Here is a 25749-nt window from a genome sequence, read left to right as displayed (position 1 = left end):
GCAACTGGCGCGGGTTCGATGGCGAGATCTCTGGATGCCAGGCTGACTGAAATCTGCATCTATCTGCATCTATCTGTTAAATTTGTATACTAACCCTGTACCCGCAGGTCTCAGGCCCCAGCCTGTATATGAAATATTAAAATCCTCCTGGCCAGAGAATTATAAGTCATACTGCTGGTAGGCTGTACACTTGATCTGCTGCTCAGCAAGGTTTTGTTGGGGGGCGTTTTTTGTTATTGAAGCCTCCCTCAAAGAACATTTTGAGCAACTAAATCTGAGCACAAGGAAAAGCCAACACCAAATTCAGCATCTCTGGAACATGCAGCGCTTTTTACTTCTTCCTGTGAACTCCGTTTTCCCACTGCAATCACTTGGAGCCAAAACTGTATACAATGCTGTGTATATTCTCTCTCTCACACTCACACACACCAGCCCAAAAGAGAAGAATTGAGTGCCCAGCGCAAGATCCAGAATCTTTTCAAAATCAGTGCCAAAAAACAGCACTGAAGTTTCTAGTCCTCATGCCCATAAACATTAAATTTGATCTGAAGAAGAAGAAGAAGAGTTTGGATTTGATATCCCGCTTTATCACTACCCTAAGGAGTCTCAAAGCGGCTAACATTCTCCTTTCCCTTCCTCCCCCACAACCAACACTCTGTGAGGTGAGTGGGGCTGAGAGACTTCAGAGAAGTGTGACTGGCCCAAGGTCACCCAGCAGCTGCATGTGGAGGAGCAGAGATGCGAACCCGGTTCCCCAGATTACGAGTCTATCGCTCTTAACCACTACACCACACTGGCTCTCAGATCTGCAAGTCTCAATCAGCAGACTAATCAACAAAAGCTTCTGTCCAGAGGTAAAGAACCATTTAGATACTGCTGGACAACAACTCACCTTGCACTGCAGGGGGTTGGACTAGATGACCCCCAGGGGACCCCTTCCGACTCTATAATTCTGCGATTCCATGGTCCCTGAGCATTGGCCACGCTGACTGATGGGAGCTGGAGTCCAACCGCCTTGCAGGGCCCTTGCCCCACACTTGAGCCAATCAAACGGCAAAGTCTGAGAGCGAAGGGCAAACACGAAAACGTTTTTGTCCTGGCGCATTAACAGTCATCCAGAATTGGAAAGGAAAATGTCTCCCGACAGTGACTGGCAGCACGTTTACTCCAATTATCATAAAAAGTGCCCCGTGCCATGATTCCAGAAATGGGGGGGATTGGTTTCAATATTTCAGCAGCGCATGCACCGGCTAGTCAACCGAAATGCCGGGAATTTTTCTACACATTTCAGAACCTGCCCTGTGCCAATGGGGTGCACTTATTTCTCTGGCACCCCCCAACATTGCACCTGCCGTACGTGGCTCCGTACATCCCAGCCCTTCTCTGAACAGTGTGGATTGCGGCGGAAACTGCTGTGATTTGTTTGCAAAAACGCTTTGCAGAGGAAAAACTCTGCCGCCTCATCTGACTTGGCTCTGCATGGCAACAGCCTCTGGGTTCCATGATGGGCATCCGTCCCCCCCAGCTCCTCGGGGTGGCTATGGGTGAACACCCACTGCTCCCTTTGCCCAAACTGCCGGGCCACATTCTTGGAAGGGATACCAAAGGCCATCTAGCCCAACCCCCATGCAATGCACTTATTTCACAGCAGGAAATAGCTGTGAGCTACTCCAGGCTGCAAATCAACCGACCAACTTGGGGCACAAATTTTAATTCTGGATTGGGGAACCGTTTTTCACCCAAGAGCCCCCTATTCCTCTCCCCAGGGGCCACATGGAAGCAAAAGTGGGTGGGGCCATGAATTTGGTTTTTAACCCTTACCTGGTAGGCTAGTTTCTACAGACACTCGCACTCGCCTCTCTGGCTTCCATCGAGATTAGAGCAGAGTTCAAAGACAGCTAGGCAAAAACAGTTGGGGTGCAAAACAGGGCCAGTGAAAGGGTGGGTCCTAGGGAAGGTTCCAAGGGCCACATAGAGAAGCCTGGAGGGCCACGCTGCCCAAGGTTCCCTAATCATGTTTCACAGAATCTGATGGTGGATGACGGATTCAACAAAGTCATGGAGCAGGGGGTCTGTGGATGGCGATTAGTCACAATGGTCCAGATGGAACCTGCCGATTCAGAAGCAGTCTACCTCAGAATGCCAGTGGCTGGGAAGCAGCAGAGTGACGGGAGAGATGTCTGGGGCATCTGACTGACACCTGTGGAATTGCGGGAGGATGACACACTGGACTCCATATAAGTAAGTAAATTTTTATTTATACCCCACCCTCCCCGGCCAGAGACCGGGCTCAGGGCAGCTGACATCAAATATCAAAGTACATTAAAACACAATCAAACAATTGATTAAAATACAGCTTAAAAATTAGAATCCGGATAAAATTAAATGACCGCCCACAAATTACAACCATAGGGGTCGGGAACCTCAGGGCCAGCTATCCATGTTGGTCCCACATGAGCCGATTAAGGGCCAAAGAGGTAACTTACAGGATCCCATAGAGGGGGGTCAAACTGGGCCCGGACCAAAGGCCAGGCGGAACAGCTCCATCTTGGAGGGATGTCAAGTCCCGCACGGCCCTGGTCTCCGGCAATAGAGCGTTCCACCAGATCGGGGCCACGGCCGAAAAAGCCCTGGCTCTGGTTGAGGCCAGTTTAACCTCCCTGAGGCCCGGGACCTCCAAGATATTATTATTTGCGGACCGTAAGGTCCTCTGCGGGTCATACCAGGAGAGGCGGTCCTGTAAGTATGAGGGTCCTAGGCCATAAAAGGCTTTGAAGGTTAAAAACTGTACCTTAAAGCTGACCCTGTACTCCACTGGGAGCCAGTGCAGCTGGTATAGCACTGGGTGAATGTGATCCCGCAGCAAGGACCCCGTAAGGAGTCTCGGCGCGGCATTCTGCACCCGCGGGAGTTTCTGGGTCAGCTTCAAGGGCAGCCCCGTGTAGAGCGAGTTACAATAATCAAGCCTGGAGGTCACCATCAGATGGATCACTGTAGCCAGACAAGGGCGAGAAAGGTAAGGGACCAACTGCTTATAACGCCACGCGCCCGTCAGACCCTGTGATCACCATCTGAGGCCCTTCTTTGTGTGCATCCTCCACATAAGGACCGGAGGGTGACCACAGGAGGACGGGGACTTTTCTGCAGTGGCTCCCTGTTTGTAGAACGCTCTCACCAGGCGGCTCACCTGGCGCCTTCATTATATATTTTTAGGCGCCAGGCGAAAACTTTCCTCTTGGCTGATTAATATCCTACAGTCTTTTAAATGTATCCGTGGGGCGGGGGGTATTGTTTTGTTGTGGTGCTTTAATTATTTACTTGTGTTTCATCTTGTCTCTTTTCTCTGAGCCGCCCTGATATCTTTTGATGAAGCGTGGTATATAAATTTTAATAATAATAATAACAACAGGCCTTTTGTTTGATTGAGATCCCTTCCAACCAGTGTTAGAAACTGGGATAGAAAAACTAGGAGCCGAATGGCTTCTGGGACCTGGGTTGTCGGCGCCTAAACAGCATATCTAGTCGCCATTTGTGGGGGGTCGGCAACACTTTTTACTTATTATTTTGATAAGAATGAACTAATACGCAATTCACATAAGAGACACGCTGTTAATATCAAATTTTGATCAGAAATTGTTAACGCCTGTTTAATTTGATGTTTACAAAAATATTCAAGAAAAACCCACAAATGTTTTGTAATATTACAAAAATATTACTTTTTTTTTTTTTAAGCTTCAGTTTTCAAAAGGATCTACTCTTTATTGTTAAACTCCTTAACGTATTGTCTATCCTTAACGTATACTTTATGGCTTCCAAGCACATACCTTTCAGTCATCCTTGAGTGTCAGCCAGGTGCAAAAAAATGGCACCCAGACTTTTTGAGGTGCTCGCAAATGGAGAATCTTTAGGTGCCAAATGAACCTGGCGCCCGGCTAATTTTGAACCCTGCTTCCAACTTTACAATTCTACGATCCCTCCTATGAAAGGTTGTACTAGTTGCTCCGCCCACTTTTCCCTCTGGCCCTGCCCACCTCCAGCATGCAGCCCCTGGGAGGTTAGCCAGGAAAAGATATGGTCTACGATTTGGGGAAAGTTTCAGTCCTGGATAAGGACATCAGTAGAGTCCCCATAGGGACACGGGTAGCGCTGTGGGTTAAACCACAGAGCCTCTTGGGCTTGCCGATCAGAAGCTTGGCGGTTCGAATCCCCGCAACGGGGTGAGCTCTCGGCACACCCGGCGATTGGAGACGAGGCCCAGCTGGAAGGAAAACCCTTGGCCGCATTGGGTGGGGTGGAGGGGCATGGCAGAACCCCAAAGGAGGCAGACCTCATGCAACATAAGATGCTGTGTGCATGGCACATCTGCCAGAATCCTCCAAGTATCCCAATTTTCCATGGGCAGTCCCGGATTTACAGAAGCCGTCCCGGTTTCTGGTTTGATCCTGGAACGTCACGCTTTTCCTTAGGACGTCCCTATTTTCATTGCAGAAATGTTGGAGGGTATGGAATAGGGTGTCCCTAGGGCAGGGGGCAGGGACTCGGGTGGCTCTGTGGGTTAAACCACAGAGCCTAGGGCTTGCCAATCAGAAGGTTGGTGGTTCGAATCCCTGCAACGGGGTGAGCTCCCATTGCTCAGTCCCTGCTCCTGCCATCCTAGCAGTTTGAAAGCACGTCAAAGTGCAAGTAGATAATAGGTACCACTCCGGTGGGAAGGTAAACGGCGTTTCCGTGCGCTGCTCTGGTTCGCCAGAAGCGGCTTAGTCATGCTGGGCACATGACCCGGAAGATGTACGCCGGCTCCCTCGGCCAATAAAGCGAGATGAGCGCCGCAACCCCAGAGTTGTCCACGACTGGACCTAACGGTCAGGGATCCCTTTACCTTTAGAGGCCCCATTAGCTGGATCAGGCCAAAGGAGACCCCCCCTAGTGTCGCACCCTCTTCTCGCCTGGCCACCCCAAAAGTGCACAAGCAGGGCATGAGATGCGCTAGCCATCAGCTGAAGCTGGAGAAGCAGTGAATTTAATCCTGCCCTAGTCGTGCCTTGAATTTTGGATTCGCTATTCTGCTCCTTGCTGTGAAACAGCTCAGAGAGAGTTATACTGCTGAGCTGCCTATACAGTCAATTTTTTGAAAGTATACATATTTACACTCACATTAATTTAGGGAAAGCGACATATAGAAAAGTCGTATGACACTGGGGGGGGCGGGGGGAGAGAAATCTGCCTTTTGGGATGCAGAAAAGAGGCCCTGAAATAGCTCTCCATTTGTACGGAGAGCTCTCTGCAAGAAAACAAGTTTGCCTTACTAGAGTGGGAGGAAGCGGCACAGAGGGAAGAATGGAAAACTGCAGGGCTGACAAACTCTCCGAGCAGCAAAAGCTGAGCTTGAGAGAAGAATCTTGCTAAAAAGCCACTAATTGCAAAAAAAAAAATTATTAGCATAAACTATGACACAAATTTAGCTCAATTATCGCTGACTCCCTTTGCTGGAGTTATAATTAAAAATCCACAGAGCTGGCAGTAAAAACCCAGAGAGAAGGAGACCTTCCTAAAAATAAAATATAAATAAATCGAGCGCATCGCCATATTCTTCGGAGACAATAAAACAAAGGGGCCACAAGGGATTTCAGGGTGGGTCCCGGGAGACCCGAGTTCAAATCTATCCTGTGGAGTCAGCCTTGGCTAAGTCACTAGCTCTCAAGTTCAGTTTCCCCACTGTAAAAATACATCTAAATATATTAGTGGGTTTCCTCTCCCCCATTGTAGTTTCTGAACTGTCTTCAAGGGCAGCCCCATGTGGAGCATAGGGCAGTAGCCAAGCCTAGATTTAACCAGGGCATGGATGTTTGACACACAATCCTCCAGGATATCAGGGGTGAAAAAGCGAAGGATTGCCAAGCACTTTGAATAACAAAAAAGTGGTACTACCAACATGAGACGTCACCTCTTTTTTCCCAGTTTCCCTTGAAAGCTTCTACCTATATGGCTGGGCAAGAGTGAACAAAACATCCAGGAAGTCCAAAGTAATAATATATCGCAGGGGTCGGGATCCTGCACTCTCCAAATGCTGTTGGACTCCCAATGGCTCCAGCCGCCATGGCCAACGATCAGGAATGACAGGAACTGGAGTCTGGCCAAAGATCTGGAGGGCCACAGGCTCCCGGGCCTCGTACTTTCGGAACTGTTCCTCTGGGCATGCACAAAGGGCCTTACCCTCACCACTTGGCAACTGCCACCTGCCCTGCTCCCCCTTACATATCAGGCAGAGACCTGTGTCCCAGACGGACAAGGAAAGGATCACAGAGACCTCCGCCCAACGGGTATTTCAGATGCAGTGTTAGAATTGAGCCAGGCACATTTTGAGACCGGCGCAGATCAAATTGCGATCTCTGGGTGCCAGTTTGGCGACTGACATCTCCATCCGGCTGGCCCCTCCAGCTTTCATTAGCAGTTAAGCAGAAAGAGCTTGTTTGCTGCATTTATATTCCATCCGTTTCTACAAAGTAGTACCCTATAAGGAAGGTTAAGAGGCTGTGACTGGTCCAAGGTCACCCAGCAAACTTCATGGCTGGTTGGGGATTTCAACCCTGATCTCCCAGCTCCCAGTCCAACACTCTAACCACTACACCACACTGCCTTCCTAGAGTCCTTCTGCTATGGGGCAGCTCTATAAACCAAGTAGGTCATTAAATGTGGGGGAAGTGAAGTGTCACTGAGAGAAGGATCTGAAATATTTTCCTGAAAGCTTGAATTTGTTTTATTCTGGATTGGTTTGTTTGATGTTTCAATGTGCTGTAACCTGGTTTGAGGTGTTCTCTTTAAAATAGAAAGCGGTATAGAAATGAAATGAATAATAATAATAATAAATTCTATAGTTTTTTTTAAAAAAGTGCCCAGACATTCTGTTTTGGGACCATAAAGTTAAAGTGGCCCCTGGCCATTAGGTCCAGTTGTGACCGACTCTGAGGTTGAGGCGCTCATCTCACTTTATTGGCCGAGGGAGCTGGCGTTTGTCCGCAGACAGCTTCCAGGTCATGTGGCCAGCATGACTAAGCCACTTCTAGCAAACCAGAGCAGCACACGGAAACGCCGTTTACCTTCCCGCCGGAGCAGTACCTATTTATCTATCTACTTGCACTTTGTGCTTTCGAACTGCTAGGATGGCAGGAGCAGAGACAGAACAACGGGAGCTCACCCCGTCGTGGGGATTCGAACCTCTGACCTTCTGATTGGCAAGCCCTAGGCTCTGTGGTTTAACCCACAGCGCCACCTGCATCCCTTTGGGACCATAACCTAGGTTTAAGGTGCCATTTGGCGGTCAGCTTAAAGATTTGAGTTTCTAACACTGCCTGATGCAGCAGGACTCTACTTAAGTGACTGGCCACACTGGTTAAGAATAGAGACTCCAAAACCAGAGGCAGTGTACCGTAAGGATTGGCCAGGGGCCCAGCTGTGAGAGTTGTATTCCAAACAGTCTGCAGGGCGCCCGGTTGCCAAGGCCTGGTTTAAACGGACTGCTCATCCTCAGCTAACCTCGGTTTCCAAACAAAGGTCCGTATAGTTAAAGCCATGGTTTTCCCAGTAGTGTTGTATCGAAGTGAGAGCTGGACCATAAAGAAGGCTGATCACCAAAGAATTGATGCTTTTGAATTCTGGTGCTGGAGGAGACTTTTGGGAGTCCCATGGACTGCAAGAAGATCAAACCTCTCCATTCTGAAGGAGATCAGCCCTGAGTGCTCACTGGAAGGACAGATCCTGAAGCTGAGGCTCCAATACTTTGGCCACCTCAGGAGAAGAGAAGACTCCCCGGAAAAGACCCTGATGTTGGGAAAGATGGAGGGCACAAGGAGAAGGGGGCGACAGAGGACGAGATGGTTGGACAGTGTTCTCGAAGATACAAACATGAGTTTGACCAAACTGAGGGAGGCAGTGGAAGACAGAAGTGCCTGGTGTGCTCTGGTCCATGGGGTCACGAAGAATCGGACACGACTAAACAACTAAACAACAACAACCTCGGTTTCAAAGCGACAACCTAACCAAGAAGAGACTCGCGACATCCAAGCCCCCTTGGACTGTGCCAAATAAACTTCTCGCCCTGGGGTGCAATTCGCCAGAAGAGGAGGAAGGCTGCCCAGTTTGGCTCGGCTATGCAGAACAGTCCATTGGGAAAGCTGAAAATAAATATTATCTGCAGTGGCTGGGAATTCAAGAAAGCAGGAGCAAAAAGTGGCTCTTTTTCAAGCATCAGCATAGAGTCGGCTCTACCAGGCAGGCTCTGAAGGTGGGGCACGCACCCCCAAGCCTCTCCTTTCTCCTCCTCCCCGCATTCGATGCGTGAGTGCCCACGCATACCGATCCAGAGGCACGCACAACTGCACCAGCACCCTCTCGCACATACCAATACAAAACCCACACCTCTCTCGCATATAAAATCGAGATCATCAATAGACGCTGCACACCGCGCATACCAATGCCCTCGCAGGCCCGCCGGTTAAACACCTTTGCATGTTGAGGATGGCATGGAAAGGACTGGGGCGCCAGGAGACTTTGGAGCAGAAGGCGGGGGGTGTTTTTTTTGGGGGGGAGAGGATGGAGACACACTCCATCGGGGACTTGTGCATGCCTGAAACTTTCAAGCCAGGAAGGCGGAGTGGTGTGTGTTTTTTTGGAAAGGAGCATCCGTTTGGTGCGCCAGCGACAGCCATGACAACAAAAGGGGTGAAAGCGACTAACTAGGACGAGGGGGAAGACTGGGGGAAAGGCAGCCTGCACCTGGGGAGAGATCACCCCGCAGAGGGCACCGAAGAAGAGCAGAAGGGCACACAAATTAGTTTCCAAAGGGGAGTTCAGGTAGGTAGGCAGCTTAAAGATTATTGGCACGGCAGCGCTTCACTGCACCAAAAAAAAAACCCTGAGAAGAGATAAAGTAGCCAAAAGAGCTAGAAGGAAAGCTTTCTTTGAAACGCCGATATCACGTTCCTAGCGGCAAACATTTTAAGCAGCCAGAAGACCAGGTTTACGAGCAATGCCAGAGCTATCGCTAAAGCGAGACAAGATTTTTTGGGGATGCAGAGAAGCAAAGCACGATTCCTGGGGTGCGCACACCCCATCGTCCCTTGCAAAGCCACAGAGAACGGAGAGTGCAATTTGCGGAACCTGCTCAGTCGGCAGCATCCTCTGTAACACTGAGAGCGATCTGAAAAGCACCTCTCCAAACGCCCACAGCTGATGGGGCAATGAAATATTTGGGGCCAGACCTCCAGAGAGACTGTCCCAAACTCGGCAGAGAAAGTTGGAGGACAACACGGGAAATTAAAGAAAGCCCAAGCAGTTTTGAAAACACATGCAAGGCTTGAAAAAGAGTTGTGGTATAAAGCCAGGATTTGGTGGAAAGAAATAAACAAGCGGGCCCTGCAACATAAAGTTGCAGCGCAGTGTGTTGCTGCCCAGCCAGCCATGCCTTCTTCCAGGACACTCCATTGCATCTCTCCTCCCTGTTAATCTTCAGTCTACTCTGCCCCTCCAAATGAGGGGTCAAGTCATGTCGTACCTGCTGCCTGCCAACTCCCTCTTATGCAGGGATCTGGTGGTGTTTTAGTTGCAGAAAGACTTTCGCTCAGAGAGAGAAATTCAGCATCGGTATACAAGGCAGAAAACGAAAGGGAAATAAATGCCCTTTTGCTCAGAAACACGACCCAAGTGGCAGAGAAGACACCCAGCTGAGAAACAGGGATTAGGAAACGCTGGGTTGCACTCTACCAAAATCATTCACGCCACCATCTCTGACGGCGGCAGCAAGGAAGCGAAGCCCCTGGAGGACAAGGATCTCCCATTCGTTCCAAAGGAACCATTCGTTCCACATAGAGCCCCTCAAAGTATTCTGACGCATCAGTACTGCCTACACGGACTGGCAGCTGCTCTCCAGGGTTGCAACTAGAAAGAGACCTTTGCCAGGTCTCACCTGCTGGGGACTGAACCAGAAACCTTCTCCACGCAAGGCAGGTGCTCTATCACTGAGCCTGCCTTCAATCTGGCCCTGAGACAACCTGCGCCGATTCCCCCACCCCAACAAAAACTTGCAGGGGGCTGGGCGGCACAGAGCACACTTTGCCAGAAACGGCAAACCCTTTCCTTTTAAACCTGGCAAGTAAGAAAGGGGGAGATTGACTTTTTTTTTTAAGAATACAAACCATTTGCTTTCTGCAGTTTTAATCAAAAATTGGGGGTGCAGGGTTGAAGAAAAGTTCTGCTAGCTCCTAAAATAAAAGAGCATTTTTTTACAAGAGAGTTTCCTGCCGGCAGCCCAGACTCGAAGGGAAGTGTAGCGCACAAGGCTGGACCATCCGCCATCAAACACACCGCCCATCACTTCTAGCACATCTGAAGGCCTGATAGAAACACGGGGAGGCTTTCCCCTCCTCCCCACCCCACCCTGGGGCATGCAAAAGGTCCCGGGTTCAATTCATGGCTGGAAAAGACTCCTGGCTGAACCACTGTAGACAACACTGAGTTAAGTGGACCAACAGAAGTAATATTAGCTGGCCAAAAAGCAGTCCAGTATGTGGCTGTTTCACAAGCCCAGTTAAAAGGTGTGGAAGCGAGGAAGGGACACACACCTGTGTTATAACGAGTCCCTGAAAATGGTAGCCAGGGGGATGAAGGCGACTCTCTGGAGCTTTCTGCTCTGCTTTTCGTTATCCCTGAGCTGTCCAAAGCCCTCAACATCCAGGTTTTGGCACAAGCTCCACACGAGACGCCCAAGCTGTATACCTGCATGCAACCAGATTCTGAAGCTCTGCAACCCAAACACCTTTTGACGTCTGCGTTCCTTCCACAAAAGCCCAGCTAAACCTGGAGCACTCTTTCCAAAAACGTCACCTTTGGATCTCAGGAACAAACACACACACTGCGAAGTCTGAGCTCCCTCGCTTTGCTTCTGCCCTAAGCAAAAAAACCGAAAGCATCCCTTTCCAAAGCTGGAAACTCTGTCAGGACACCATCTCTTTTCGTGAGGATGCAACCAACTCAGCCAAGACCCCTGTCCACCCTTGAGCATTGCAGTTCTTGACCCCAGCACTCAAGACCTGCAAACCTGTTTTCTGCCGTCAGCTGCTGGACAGGCAAAGTTGCGGTGAACGGAGGCTGCAACCTCTGAACATGTGCAGAGTGCCTTTCCCCCTGACTGCTCACTACACTTGAGACGCCTGCAGCTGAGAGGGGGGGGGGGGAGAAAGCAGCCAGCAAAGCTGGGAATGGGGATTTTCAGCCCCAGCACCTCTTTCACAGAATTGACCAATTCTTGGCTCAGTGCAGAGAAGGTATCATAGAAAACAGTGGCCACGATTCAGAACCTCAAGGGCCAAATTGGGGACAGGGGATGCACTTCTTGCCTGTTTCAGATTTCACCAGGGTGACTGCCTAGTTGACTGTTCAGCGGCGAGTCGATTTATTTATTTGCTCATGCCCATCTTTTGCTTCTGGTGGAGCAAAAACAAGCAACAATTGTTTCCCCCCTCCTCCGCCCAGGAAAAAAAGCCCTCAAGTTTGGCACAAAGCAAGGCTAGGACCATGCAAACCACTCTGGGCAAACACAGAAGTCACCAGACAAGACGCCCGCAGTTTGGTCTTTGGCACTCCAGAAAGATAAGAAGGGAGGAACATCCCAGGCCAGAATTTACAGGAAGCAAACTTCGCACTTACCTTTTTCGCTTTGGCTGGATCCTGTAAAAAGCTCCTGTTAAGTCACCCACCACCCTGGATTATGGGGTTCAAGCAAGAATTATGGGGGTGGCCTTGCTTCTTCTGAAGTGGGGGGAGGACTCACCCCACCCCTCCAAGCCTAAATCTTATCGGAAGTTGGGCACAGGGAAAGCACCAGATGGAAGAGGAGGGTCAGGTGGTGGGGAAACCCCACACTGGGGGAAATGGAAGGAGGACCCCAAAGAATCGAGGGCAGGGAGGATCTCTGCCAAGGGGCAGAGGGACCCAGGAAGCAGCCAAGCGCCACCATCCAGCTCTGGGGCAGTGCAAGGAGGCCGGATTCCCAAAGGCTTTGACTCTGCATCCCCAGACAAACCATGGGAAGGAGACATCAGACATTCCTTCACAACAGCTTGACCCATCTATGGGTACCCACCCAGTGCCTAATGCAAGTCACATGACCCCAGGAACCTCTCATCAAGCGCCCCCCCCCCGTTCAGGGAGACATCCACCCCTACTAGGAACTTTGTGCTCCCTTCCTATATGTGGTTCTCTCTCCCCGCCATTATCGGAGACATCACTGCTGCTCCAGACAATTCGGACGAGCCAGGTCACACCTCCGTGGTAGCCTCACCACTCCCTCCACCACCACCACCCCCATGTAAAAAAGTGGGTGCACCCACTTTCAGGCAGCCTCCATCGAAACCCCCTCGCTTCCTGAACTGCAGGGGGTTGAGCTGGATGACCCTGTGGGGTCCCGTCCCGTCCCACCCAGTCCCAACTTCGCGCCTCCGTCCCACTTTCTTCACAACCGTCTTTCTGCTCCTCACCCCAAACCCCGTCTAGGGGCTCCCCCAAAAGGAGGCTCCAGCCTTCAGAAAAGCTCTCCTGCGCCACCTCGTCTCCTTTCTTCCCCCAATCTTCTCACCCTCCCCACAAAACCACACGTTGCTGTACGGGGCCCCCAAAACTTTCCCCCTCTTCGTCCCTGAACCCTCACCCTCGGAGGGGTGAGGGATCCCCAATCACCTCGCCTCCCGCTCAGGCGCTCTCGGACCCCCCTCCAATCCGCCCTCAAACTTTCCCCGACGACCCCACCCCAACGCGCCCGGCGCGCACGTGCTCCGCTCCGGGGCCGCCGGGGGCTCGTCGGGGCGCCCCAGGCTCCCCGCGTCTCACTCACCGGGCGCGCATGATGGCAGCATAAGCAGAAGAAGCGGTGGCGGTGGCGGCGCCCGCCTCCTTCTCCTCCCCGCGCCCGGGACGCCCCCGCCGGGATCTGCCCGTCCAGCGCGGCCTCGGGGCGGCCCGGCGGGGAGGCTCCGCCATAGAGCGGGCGATCGAGCGGGTGCGCACGAGGAAGGGAAGGGAGGCGGGCCGGCCGGCCGGCGAAGGCGCGTCCGCCCCGGCGAGCCCCGGCTGCGCTGCGCTCTCGCTGGAGCGGGTGCAGAAGCAGCAGGCGCCGCCGGCGCGGCTGCCTTTCACATGGTGATGAGCGGGCGCGGCGCTGCGCATACTGATGCCGCCTCCGCCCCTCCGCCGACTGGACGGGGGGGGAGGGGGGAGGAGGAGGAGGAGGAGGAGGAGGAATGGGGGTCGGCCCGAGCCGAAGTTGAGCGGCCAGGGCGCTCTGTACGCGCGCAGGGGCGCTCATCTCCACGCGCGCACGCACCAAACACACACACAAGCGCGCCGCTGGATTCTGGAAATGCGCGCAGGTTCGGAGCGGGCAGGCAAGGAAGATGGATAACCGCCTTTTGTTCTTGTTGCGTGAATATATACGAGCAGGAGTTGATCAATCGACAGCTGATGGATAACGGGAAAGGGATTTTTTTTAAAAAATAACAATAATAATAAATTGTAATACAAGGAATGAATTGGGGGTCAGAAATCAAAATGTAATAGCAAGCGATGGGGGAAAGCAGGGACGCGTCTAGGACGCAAAGTGGGAAGTCAACTTTTGGGGGCGATTGTGTTAAATTTGACACTGATGTTGTCCAAAATTGGGAAAACTAATAAATGTTATTTGGCAAAAAAAGAAGAAATGCGTGCAGACCAAAGCCAGAAAGCGTCCATGCATTGAAAGAAGAGCAGCAACCATAGAATCAGAATTGTAGAGTAGTGTGGGGCCCCCAGAGCCATCAAGTCCAACCCCCCCCCCCGCACTGTAGGAATGTAGAAGCAACACCAAAGATGTTTAATCATTCTTTACTTTTGTACAAAGCCAGTTGCTGGAATTGCCTCTGAGCATACCAAGAGTTTGCACTCAAAGACATGAATTGGACATGGGCTTCTGCTGGATCATGGAGCTCCCCTTTGTGGCTAGTTACATTTTATTTGCCAAATATTCCTCTAACTTGCGCTCTTGAATGAATCATTATTCACTATAAAGGTTTGTTCCTCGTGTTAAGGTAAGGAAGCTCAGTATCTCTTGTCAGGGTTTTCCATTTATTTATTCTAATACTTATTCTTGTTAATTCCACATATTATAGTTTACAATTCCTGTTTCTTTTTCCTATGGAAGTTAGTATACATTACAGGGGTCAGCAAACTTTTCAGCAGGGGGCTGGTCCACTGTCCCTCAGACCTTGTGGGGGCCGGACTATATTTTTTTGGGGGGGGGGAATGAATGAATTCCTATGCCCCACAAATAACTCAGAGATGCATTTTTCATAAAAGGACACATTCTACTCATGTAAAAACACACTGATTCCCAGACCGTCCGCAAGCCAGATTTAGAAGGCGATTGGGCCGGATCCGGCCCACGGGCCTTAGTTTGCCTACCCATGGTATACAACAACCAAAATAAACACGACGACAGAATTTGGCCTGGATTGTCTTGGGACCAGGCAGTTTGTCCCACCTATCTTATCTATCTGAACCCTGAGGTCATTTTGGGGGGGCCATTTTCGGTTCCCTAAATGAGTACCAGAGGAGCGAAAAGCCTTTTTGGTGGTGGCACCCTCTCTCTCAAGAAAACCCCACTTGGCAACTATCCCAAAGTATTTTCAACACCAGATCTTTCAAACTTGCTTCACTTTTCTAAATCTATACCAATTCTTAGGTTTAGCTTAGCTTTCGGTTTGTGCGGTGTATTGTCTGTTCCTAATCTGTTTTATTTCGTTTTGTAAAAACAAATCACCTCTGTTATAGGGTGGTTTATAATCATCGTAATAAAATCAAGGGTGGTTCACCTTTTGTCTTCTGACTCATGTTGGACTCCATTTCCCATCAGCCCTTCTGCCAGCAGGGCCAAAGTTCAGGGAGGCTGAGATTTGTGGTCCAAAATGTTCGGGAAGGCACCAAGTTTGCTGTCAAAGGTCACCATTTTTATGTTGTGTCCCACCCTAAGATCTGGAGATGAAGGGCAATATACAAATTTAATAAATCATCATCATCATAATCACAGTGTAAAAACAAGAGGGGGAGTGCACATTATAAAATGAATGAGGTGAGAAGTAAAATGAGCTTAATTAAGCGCAAATCAGATTTAAAAAACAACAACTCTGTGCTTTGGAGAAAATATGTTTATCATGGCTAGAGTGTTTTGTGTGTGTGCGCGCACACACATCACTGAAACCTGGTGGGATAAGTCCCACGATTGGAATGTAATAATGGGGGGATACAATCTATTTCAGAGAAACAGACCAGACAAGAAAGGAGGAGGAGTGGCGTTATATGTCAGGGATGTGTATACCTGTGAAGAGATCCAAGATTTAGAACCTCAAAGCCAATGTGAGAGCATTTGGGTCAAAATTAAGGGAGAGAAGAATAACAGAGACCTCATTGTGGGAGTTTACTATAGATCCCCAAGCCAAACGGAGGACATAGATGATGCCTTCCTGGAACAGATGGCCAAGCATGCAAAAGGAAGGGAGATAGTAGTAATGGGGGACTTCAATTACCCGGATATTTGTTGGGCGTCAAACTCAGCCAAGAGCATAAGGTCAAACAGATTCCTCACTGGCCTTGCAGACAACTTCATTGTCCAGAAAGTGGGAGAAGCAACAAGAGGAACAGCCATTTTAGATCTGGTCCTAACCAATGTTGATGACCTGGTTAGTGGGGTAGAAGTGGAAGGATCATTAGGCGCGAGTGATCATGCTCTTCTGAAGTTTACTATACAGCGGAAAGGAGCAGCCAAGCATACTAGGACTCAATTTCTTGACTTTAAGAAAGCCGACTTCATAAAACTTAGGGAAGTGCTGGGTGAGATCCCATGGACAGCAATACTAAAAGGAAAGGGAGTTCATGATGGCTGGGAGTTTGTTAAGAGGGAGATAGTAAAAGCACAACGTCAGGCAATACCAATGAGACGGAAACATGGAAGGTGCCTAAAGAAGCCAGGGTGGCTATCTAAAGAACTTTTAACTGAATTAAGATTAAAAAAGGATGTGTACAAAAAATGGAAAAGGGGGGAAACCACCAAAGAGGAATTCAAACAAATAGCCAGCACGTGTAGACACAAAGTCAGAAAAGCTAAAGCACAGAATGAACTCAGGCTTGCTAGAGAGGTTAAAAGCAACAAAAAAGGCTTTTATGGGTATGTTCGTAGCAAAAGGAAGAACAAAGAAACAGTGGGGTCACTCAGAGGAGAAGATGGTGAAATGCAAACAGGGGACACAGAAAGGGCTGAACTCCTCAATGCCTTCTTTGCCTCAGTCTTCTCCGATAAAGAAAACAATGCCCGACCTGAAGAATTTGGAGCAAATGATTCAGCAAAGGAAACACAGCCCAGAATAACTAAGGAGACAGTACAAGAATATTTGGCTAGTTTAGATGTATTCAAGTCTCCAGGGCCAGATGAACTGCATCCAAGAGTATTAAAAGAACTGGCAGATGTGATCTCAGAACCACTGGCAGTCATCTTCGAGAAATCCTGGAGAACAGGCGAAGTCCCGGCAGACTGGAGGAGGGCAAATGTTGTCCCTATTTTCAAAAAGGGGAAAAGAGAGGACCCAAATAATTACCGCCCAGTCAGTCTGACATCAATAGCAGGGAAGATTCTGGAGCAGATCATTAAGCAAACAGTCTGTGAGCACCTAGAAAGGAATGCTGTGATCACCAATAGTCAGCATGGATTTCTGAAAAATAAGTCATGTCAGACTAACCTGATCTCATTTTTTGACAGAATTACAAGCCTGGTAGATGAAGGGAACTCAGTGGATATAGCCTACCTTGATTTCAGTAAGGCATTTGACAAGGTGCCCCATGATATTCTTGTAAAGAAGCTGGTAAAATGCGGTCTTGACTCTGCTACCACTCAGTGGATTTGTAACTGGCTGACTGACCGAACCCAAAGGGTGCTCATCAATGGTTCCTCTTCATCCTGGAGAAGAGTGACTAGTGGGGTGCCACAGGGTTCTGTCTTGGGCCCGGTCTTATTTAACATCTTTATCAACGACTTGGATGATGGACTCAAGGGCATCCTGATCAAATTTGCAGATGACACCAAACTGGGAGGGGTGGCTAACACCCCAGAGGACAGGATCACACTTCAAAACGACCTTGACAGATTAGAGAACTGGGCCAAAACAAACAAGATGAATTTTAACAGGGAGAAATGTAAAGTATTGCACTTGGGCAAAAAAAATGAGAGGCACAAATACAAGATGGGTGACACCTGGCTTGAGAGCAGTACATGTGAAAAGGATCTAGGAGTCTTGGTTGACCACAAACTTGACATGAGCCAACAGTGTGACGCGGCAGCTAAAAAAGCCAATGCAATTCTGGGCTGCATCAATAGGAGTATAGCATCTAGATCAAGGGAAGTAATAGTGCCACTGTATTCTGCTCTGGTCAGACCACACCTGGAGTACTGTGTCCAGTTCTGGGCACCACAATTCAAGAAGGACACTGACAAACTGGAACGTGTCCAGAGGAGGGCAACCAAAATGGTCAAAGGCCTGGAAACGATGCCTTATGAGGAACGGCTAAGGGAGCTGGGCATGTTTAGCCTGGAGAAGAGGAGGTTAAGGGGTGATATGATAGCCATGTTCAAATATATAAAAGGATGTCACATAGAGGAGGGAGAAAGGTTGTTTTCTGCTGCTCCAGAGAAGCGGACACGGAGCAATGGATCCAAACTACAAGAAAGAAGATTCCACCTAAACATTAGGAAGAACTTCCTGACAGTAAGAGCTGTTCGACAGTGGAATTTGCTGCCAAGGAGTGTGGTGGAGTCTCCTACTTTGGAGGTCTTTAAGCAGAGGCTTGACAACCATATGTCAGGAGTGCTCTGATGGTGTTTCCTGCTTGGCAGGGGGTTGGACTCGATGGCCCTTGTGGTCTCTTCCAACTCTATGATTCTATGATTCTATGATTCTATGATTCTAAGCTTTTCCAGTGGAGTCTAGGTTGTGGGCAATGCCACCTCTACTCAGAGAAGATCCACTGGAAATAAAGGGCGTGACTTAAGCTTATTGATTTCAATAGCTAGAACTAAGTTGGCAATCACCCACTTTTACATAAACTTTGTAAAATGGGACTTATGCCTTAGGAACTCTTCCCAATGTGTGGTAGCCATATTAAGACGGTATTTTTTGAAAACCCAGCCTTGTCTTTTGACATTACGAGCAATACCTTTTTCTCCAATGTGTCAAGAACAATGGACAGCTAAACAGAAAGAAACAGCATTGAACTGCTGACTAATGGCATCAAGTATTTGGCAACGGAAAGCATGTGAGATTTCAATTTTAATTTAATTGAAACACATTTTGATTGGCCAATGCTCCCAACTTTAATACGAGTTCCACATTTTGAGAGTCAGTGTCTCATTTGGTATTACCTTTCAGCATCTCACAATATCTGAATGGGAAGTTCCTGATATTTGCAAACATTCCATTCCATCTTAAGCAAATTTTCCTCCACAGACGGAAATTCCCAGCCTCATTCCCCTCCGTCCTCCAGCCCTTGATTTAAATCAGTGGTTTCCAACTCCTGGGGGGGGCATCGCCCTCTTGGTCCCATAAACACATCCCGAATGCCCCCTTCCCCGTAAAAAGCATTATTCCAAATCGCTGCTTGCACAACCCTCTAAGAAAGATAACACCACAAAATTCAAAGCAGTAACAATTAATTCCACATTTCATTCAAAATCCAATTAAAAATGTTTAGTTGGCGAAATTAAGTGGGGAAATTCGCAACCAGCAAGACCAGACTCTCCTGGAAGATGGGAAGAAATTTATGATATATTTGAGAGACAATTGTAATCGACTGACATCGCTTGCAGGGTTGCCAGGAGTTTTGTAAGGAGAACTATATGAATTATTGCGAAAAAGGACTAAGAAGGAGTTTATTTAGGATTTGGATTTTATAGCAGTAACTATTAAAATAAAAATGCAAAATCAGAAAGAAAGTTAGAAAACCATTAGTCGAGGTTGACAGAAGTCCTAGGCTGTGATAGCCAAAGGTTTGTTTATAGGATGCTACACTTGGAAAACGTGCAAAAAACCCAATAAAAATCACAGTGGACGCTCAGGTTGCGAACGTGATCCATGCGGGAGGCACGTTCGCAACCTGCAGCTTTCACAACCCACAGTCCCGCTCTAGTGCTTCTGCACATGTGCAAAGTGTTATTTAGTGTTTTTGCGCATGCGCAAGTGCCAAAACCCGGAAGTAACCCGTTCTAGTACTTCCAGGTTCAGTGCATTGCGCAACCCGAAAACACATAACCTGAAGCGTCTGTAACCCGAGGTATGACTGTATATGTAAAAAAAACCTGTTTGGTCAAATTAATGCAACAAAACCGACGAACTTGACCCAGGGATACAAGTTCTGCAAAGTCTGATAATCTTTTTCATCTCCATTGCCCTCGCCTCTTAGCTCCCACTCTGGGTAATCCTACCAACCCCCAGGGGGCGCTGCTGAACACTATGGGAACCGCTGATTTGAATGGTGAGACGGGGGACCAACATCAGCCACCTAAGGCTGGTGGGCTTCCAGCTGCTGGACTACAACTCCCATCAACTGTGCTGGCTGGGGCTGATGGGAGTTGTAGTCCCAAAAAAGGGGAAAAGCGAGGGGGCACCAGGTTGAGGAAGGCTGGCCTAAAATGAATTGCCTCTCCCCTGCCCCCATCCACCAATACTGCCAGAGCCAGTGTGGTGTAGTGGTTAGAGCAGTGTTCCCCAAACCTGGGTCTCCAGCTGTTTTTTGGACTACAAATCCCATCATCCCTGCTAGTTTGGGAGGGGGCTGCGGGAGACTCAAGTTTGAGGAAACCCTGGGTTAATGTGTTGGGCTAGGACCGGGGAGATCAGGGTTCGAATCCCCATTCATCCACGAAGCTCCCAGGATGACCTTGGGCCAGTCACTGCCTCTCAGCCCAACCTACATCAAAGGGCTGTTGTGTGGAGAAACCGTGTTTTCCACCTTGGGCTCCTCAAAGTAAAAGGTGGGATATAAATAAATAAATATAGTAAGACATGGAGTTTTCTTGGCAGGGATACTGGAGTGGCTTGCTGGTTCCTGCTCCAGGTGGATCATGTTTGGTCAAAACTCTCTACTATGACCTGTCCATCTTGGGTGGCCCTGCACGGCATAGCTCATAGCTTCTCTGAGTTATTCAAGCCCCTTCGCCACAGCAAGGCAGACAGAATCTTAAAAAGCAGAGACATCACCTTGCCAACAAAGGTCCGTATGGTTTTCCCAGTAGTGATGTATGGAAGTGAGAGCTGGACCATAAAGAAGGCTGATCGCTGAAGAATGGATGCTTTTGAATTCTGGTGCTGGAGGAGACTCTTGAGAGTCCCATGGACTGCAAGAAGATCAAACTGATCCATTCTTAGGGAAATCAGCCCTGAGTGCTCACTGGAAGGACAGATCCTGAAGCTGAGGCTCCAATACTTTGGCCACCTCATGAGAAGAGAAGACTCCCTGGAAAAGACCCTGATGTTGGGAAAGATGGAGGGCCCAAGGAGAAGGGGACAACAGAGGACGAGATGGTTGGATAGTGTTCTCGAAGCTACTAGCATGAGTTTGACCAAACTGCGGGAGGCAGTGGAAGACAGGAGTGCCTGGCGTGCTCTGGTCCAGGGGGTCATGAAGAGTCGGAAACAACTAAATAACAACAGTAAGACATAGACACAGGGCATGGCACCCACTTTGGGGTGGTCTCAGGCCCCTTCTTCCTCCACAAGCAGCTCACCAAGAAACCTTGGCTGGATCCAGACATATCAAAGCAGCGTTTCAGGAAAACGTGTTGTAAACTTTGTATGAAAAATCGAGTTGGCAAAAAACGGAACTCCACGGCGCCCCCTGGTGTCGCAATGTTATATTGCATATACAACGCATATAAAACACCTTTTTCTTTACCAATCTAGCAGAGTCCCTAGTTGCTCACCAGGCGTTTGTGGCGCTGCAGAATTTTCTGCCCTCTAAGAAGCCCGCCCACCCTCCCGATCGCCCCTTTCTGGAGCCTGTGGAAATCCTGCAACTTTCAAAGGTCCCTCTGGCCTTCCTTCCCCCTTGCAAGAGGAAAGATGAAATCCATGACAGAAGAGGGAGAGAAGGGGGTAAAAACATGGCAAGCTTTTGTCTGCACAGCAGTAATTGGCCCTGACAGATGCAAATAAAAACACATCTCCCCCAGCCAACGTGATTGGCAGCAAACACCTGATTAATGCAGAGAGATTAGGAGATAATGGACATCTGTCAGCCGTAATGACCAAGGACGGCTTGCCATGTCACCCTGTGCTTGATTGACAGGCCGTTGCGTGTGGGGTGGGGGTGGGGAGAAGGGAGAGGCAGGAGCCACGTGGGCGAGGGGGGCCGCTCCACATGCTTGCGGTGGTTCAACGAGGGCAGAACATGCCGCTAGTCCTCTCAATGCTGTTTGGTACCCAAGTACACAGCTTCCAACACTATCTGGAGAATTCTCGCCCCCCGCCCAGATTTTCTGACAACTCATCCCTCCGAAATAAACTTGTCAGATACGCTGTTGTCATTTTCTAGTTGTGCGGAGTGGGCGGGGAGTCCACATCCACCTTTATTGCGGCGTGTCCTGGAATGAACAATGCAGGCATTTTTTAAAATCTCTGCTCCTTTTTTCCCATCAGCGGATAGAATCTGACAGTCCGAAAGATGTCAGCGACAGGCAGGTCAGTCAAAGGGCCGGAGGAACTTCTGGATGTGGGAAGTTCATGGCAGGACACACACACACACAGAGAAAGAGAGAGAGCACGTAGTTTAAACTGCGGAACTCTCTCCCACAGGAGCCAGTGATGGCAGCTGTAAAAGAGGATTGGACAAATTTACGGAGACTCATAGAATCATAGATGGCTGAGGCAGCCCAGGGAGTGACTGGGACAAGCCAGTCAGATGGGCAAGGTACAAATAATGAAATTATTATTCTTATTAGAGTTGGAAGCAACCATGAGGGTAATCTAGCTCAGGGGTGGGCAACCTAAGGCCCGGGGGCCGGATGTGGCCTAATCGCCTTCTCAAACCGGCCCATGGACGGTCCGGGAATCAGCGTGTTTTTACATGAGTAGAATGTGCCCTTTTTTTAAAAATGCATCTCTGGGTTATTTGTGGGGAATAGTAATTCGTTCATTTTTTTCCAAAATATAGTCCGGCCCCCCACAAGGTCTGAGGGACAGTGGACCGGCCCACGGCTGAAAAAGGTTGCTGACCCCTGATCTAGCTATTAGCTACGATGGAGGCTCTGTTTGCCTCCACAGCTGAAAGCAGCAATGCTTTCGAATAAAGGTAAAAATGGAAAAGGACCCGTAGATGCTTAAGTCCAGTCAAAGGAGACTATGGGGTGTGGCGCCCATCTTGCTTTTCAGGCTGAGGGAGCCTGCGTTTGACCACAGACAGCTTTCCAGGTCGTGTGGCCAGCAGGACTAAACCACTTCTGGCTGAATACCAGTTTCTGGAAACCACAGAAGGGGAGAGGGCTCTTGTAGTGGAGGGTCTCAAAACCAAGCCTGATGAGGAATGGTTGAGGGAGTTGGGAACATTTAGCCTGGAAAAGAGGAGACCGAGAGGAGATATGAGAGCCATCTTCAAATATCTCAAGGGCTGTCACACGGAAGGTGGAGCAAGCTTGTTTTCTCTTGCTCTGGAGGGTAGGACTCGAACCCACGGCTTCAAGCGACAAGAAAGGAAAATCTGACTAAACATCAGGAAGAACTTTCTGGCAGCAAGAGCTGTTTGACTCCCTTGGGAGCTGGTGGACACTCCTTCCCTGGAGGTTTCTAAGCAAAGGTTGGATGGCCATCTGTCATGGATGTTTTAGTTGAGATTCCTGCATTTCAGGGGGTTGGACTAAATGACCACAGGGGTCCCTTCCATCAATATTTTATGCTATGACTTTCCTTCACCCTTATGTTCTGTAATAATGTGTGAAAATATTTTCCATGCAGCACTCTTTGCTGCATATGTGTTATGTTGTGTGTGTGTGTGTGTGTGTGTGTGTGTGTATGCTACAATATTAGATCAGAGCATATATTTATAAATTTTTGTGAACATCAACGTCACACACTCAGTTTTTCTGGGAATCCAGGGCTACAAATTGGATTTGAATAGCTATGCAATTAATTGTTACTGTTTTGAATGCTACTGTGTTTTCTTCCGTAGTGGATCGTGAAAAGCATTATTCTGAGTAATGCTTTTTACAGCATAGGGGAGCACTAGAGATGAGTTTATGGAACCAAATGGGCCTGGAAAAAGTTTGGGGACCACTGGGTTTTCACATTCCTTTGCCAGGAGTGATGTGGAAAGTAACAAGCCCTGTTCCACCTCGTTTTGTTAAGAGAGTCTTGCATCCTATGTGTCAGAAGCTGCTCTGAGCAATGCAAATGTATCAGAAGAGCAGGATGCAAATCTTCTGGGACTGACAGTCAAGAACTTCACATCAGGGACTCCAACAGAAGCACCTTCCTTACAACACCATGGGGCCCCTGGGCTTTTGGTTAAGAGCCAGAGTAGTGTAGTGGTTAAGAGCGGTAGACTCGTAATCTGGTGAACTGGGTTCGCGTCTCCGCTCCTCCACCTGCAGCTGCTGGGTGACCTTGGGCCAGTCACACTTCTCTGAAGTCTCTCAGCCTCACTCACTTCACAGAGTGTTTGTTGTGGGGGAGGAAGGGAAAGGAGAATGTTAGCCGCTTTGAGACTCCTTCGGGTAGTAATAAAGCAGGATATCAAATCCAAACTCCTCCTCTTCTCTTCTTTGAAGACTGGGAGGCAGAAAGTTAGCTTGTGGGTATCCAGTGTTCCTGCAACTCCTGGACTCCCCATTTCTAGTCCACTTGGTGGCCGGAGGGAAACTTACAAATGCTGCTGCAGGGCCTACTTGCTGGTAGCTCCCAGGCAACTTTGGAACTCCCTGCCCAGAGATTGGCTCCCTCCTCCCTTTAGCAGCAGGTGAAGGCTTTTATTCTGACAAGCCTTTGGGAACTGTTTTGGAGTTGTTACGTTTTTTAAAGGACTTTTAATAATGTCGCGCTGTTTTTATTATCGGTATTGTAATAGATTTGCTTCTTTATATATAGTTTCAATTCTGTAAGAGTCTAATTACCTTTTAACGATAGTCTTTTGCATGTTTTTAGCTAGTTTCCCTATTTTTGCATATTATGTTCACTATTGAACATCCATTTGAATGCGCTCTGTACTCTAGCATATGCCAGTTTATATACACATTACTTGGCTGGAGAACCACATTGTTAGCTGCGATTCCTGCACTGCAGGGGGCTGGACTAGATGGCCTTTGGGGTCCATTCTAACTTGACCATTCTACGTTCGCGAAATCCAGAGAAGTACAGATTTCTAAGGCAGGTTGTCTTTCAGTTCCGGTATTGTTTCGGAAAGCACCAATCACAAATCAATAGTGCCACTGTATTCTGCTCTGGTCAGACCTCACCTGGAGTACTGTGTCCAGTTCTGGGCACCACAGTTCAAGAAGGACACTGACAAACTGGAACGTGTCCAGAGGAGGGCAACCAAAATGGTCAAAGGCCTGGAAACGATGCCTTATGAGGAACGGTTAAGGGAGCTGGGCATGTTTAGCCTGGAGTAGAGGAGGTTAAGGGGTGATATGATAGCCATGTTCAAATATATAAAAGGATGTCACATAGAGGAGGGAGAAAGGTTGTTTTCTGCTGCTCCAGAGAAGCGGACACGGAGCAATGGATCCAAACTACAAGAACGAAGATTCCACCTAAACATTAGGAAGAACTTCCTGACAGCAAGAGCTGTTCGACAGTGGAATTTGCTGCCAAGGAGTGTGGTGGAGTCTCCTCCTTTGGAGGTCTTTAAGCAGAGGCTTGACAGCCATATGTCAGGAGTGCTCTGATGGTGTTTCCTGCTTGGCAGGGGGTTGGACTCGATGGCCCTTGTGGTCTCTTCCAACTCTATGATTCTATGATTCTACGTGAGTCTGCCTGTAAATGCAGACTGAAGCAACCTGCTCCCTGGTCCACGGTGGACATTGTGTGATGTCTGAATAACTTCTGAGTACTCTGTGAATTGACTCCTTTTGCGACCATTGAGGCTACTTTTAAATTACTGTAATTTTACTGGTGTTAGCCACCCTGAGCCCGGCTCTGACCGGGAAGGGCGGGGCATAAATAAAATTTATTATTATTATTATTACTCAGAGGAGGCCCATGAAAAGCCACGAACATGACTAAGCTGGGTCCAGCCGTTTCAGTGGGACTACTCGAGGGAAACCTGGCCAGAGATGACCCGCCGTGTTCGGAGCAGTGTGGAAACTCCACGATGCTGTGGATCTGAAAAAGCCCATTCACATTCACCGCGCAGAAAGCTGCCACCCGATTCTGCAACTCTCAGACAACAGATCATACCCTCCAACATGTCTCCAATGAAAATAAGGGTGTCCAGCGCCATTTTTCTAGAAGGTGATGTCCCAGAACCCACCTCCTTCGTTCTCTTTGAATGGAAATGGCTGTCCACCTGAGAAATGAATTCTGGAGAGTCCTGGCTGTAAAGAAGCCCTAGACCACGGGTAGGCAACCTAAGGCCCGGGGCCCAGATCCGGCCCATTCGACTTCTAAATCCGGCCAGTGTATGGTCCAGGAATCAGCG

At 48.9% G+C, this 25749-nt stretch overlaps 1 protein-coding gene and 1 long non-coding RNA gene across 4 annotated transcripts in view; one reads left to right on the top strand and one right to left on the bottom strand.

The window, feature by feature from the left end:
- The window catches only part of NPAS1 (neuronal PAS domain protein 1), a 98359-nt gene extending 85285 nt beyond the window's left edge, over positions 1–13074 (bottom strand). For 2 of the 3 annotated variants that reach the window (XM_081200255.1, XM_081200257.1), the window contains exon 1: positions 12884–13074. The gene's annotated coding sequence lies outside the window, so the exon portion shown is untranslated. Of the gene's footprint in view, positions 1–11700; positions 12335–12883 lie in introns of those variants that run through there. The other variant, XM_081200256.1, reaches the window with a different exon arrangement.
- On the top strand, positions 336–25749 carry LOC308590679. Its single transcript, XR_014009868.1, has 3 exons — positions 336–854; positions 2026–2241; positions 25302–25749. It is a non-coding gene; the product is annotated as an uncharacterized lncRNA (long non-coding RNA).

Source organism: Podarcis bocagei (assembly GCF_964188305.1).
Source record: "Podarcis bocagei genome assembly, chromosome: 7".
Lineage (NCBI taxonomy): Eukaryota > Metazoa > Chordata > Lepidosauria > Squamata > Lacertidae > Podarcis > Podarcis bocagei.
This window is presented reverse-complemented; position numbering and strand designations above follow the sequence as displayed.